Source organism: Hippocampus comes, unplaced genomic scaffold (assembly GCF_001891065.2).
Source record: "Hippocampus comes isolate QL1 unplaced genomic scaffold, H_comes_QL1_v1.1 C16835954, whole genome shotgun sequence".
NCBI lineage: Eukaryota > Metazoa > Chordata > Actinopteri > Syngnathiformes > Syngnathidae > Hippocampus > Hippocampus comes.
In genome coordinates, this window is record NW_017839817.1 from 1 (window position 1) to 966 (window position 966).

The following is a 966-nucleotide window of genomic DNA, read 5'->3' on the forward strand; positions in this document are numbered from 1 at the left end:
AAAATCAAATAAACACACGAAATCCAAAGGAACAGAAGCAAAGAATTGATTTCATGATCCCGGGCTCCACCCACAGGGATGGATTTTGAATTAGAATATGAACATAATGGCAAGGGTGACTGGACTTATGAGTAACCCCCCCCGCACTTAGCAGCTATTCAAGAGCTCGCAGCCTTGACGTACAAGCGATTTCTGGTGACAGTGAGCTCAATTCAACTTTAGCGTAAGAGGCAGTTTGGCAAATAGTGAACAATTCATGAAAAAAAAGAGGCGTCAAACTGCCCCTCTCACTTGAAAATGTACTCTCACACTAAAATAAAACAAAGAGAATTACACACGTTGCATATTTAGAAGTAACGAGCCAACAATTCAAAATGCCACTCGCATGCTAACGGTTAGCATTGATGGCTGCGACTGTTGAATACAAGCGGTGGAGTAAAACATGCGGACAGATAACACCACCGTATCCTTCGACAACTTTATAACTAAGTAAATACACATGAACATAAACCACACCGAGTTTGAATGGCTAAGCAGTTTTATTGTCACAATGTTTAAGCAAGCGCTCATGCTACACACAGTTCAGATTCACATTTTATGGTTTCCATTTGCACGTAAACACTGTTTCGTCACATCATGGTCACGCGTCGTCACAATAAAAAGTCCAGTGAATGCAAAAAAAAAGTCAACAGTGAAAGTCAAAACGTCGATTGCCTTTTTCTCCAGGAGGGTGAGGCCTCACTCAGCTGATCAAGCGACTCTTTTGGCGCTGTAAAAAAAAAACAAAACAAACAAACAAAGCTCAGATTTACGATGCACTACATAAAGTAAATAACGAGAAACGTCATGAAAACGGTAAAAGACCTTTGGGGCGGTTTTCTTGACGTGTTTGACGGCTTTCTTGTCGATGTTGGCCATCAGCTCCTGCACCCACGTATCTTGCGGGTCGCAACAGTACACGCGGCC

The 966-nt window shown here is 42.2% G+C and overlaps 1 long non-coding RNA gene across 1 annotated transcript; it reads right to left on the reverse strand.

The window, feature by feature from the left end:
* Window positions 1–520: 520 nt before the first annotated feature.
* LOC109509269 (uncharacterized) lies at window positions 521–966 on the reverse strand. The gene is made up of 2 exons (XR_002166909.1): window positions 865–966; window positions 521–769 (listed from the first exon to the last, which is right to left on the reverse strand). It is a non-coding gene; the product is annotated as an uncharacterized LOC109509269 (long non-coding RNA).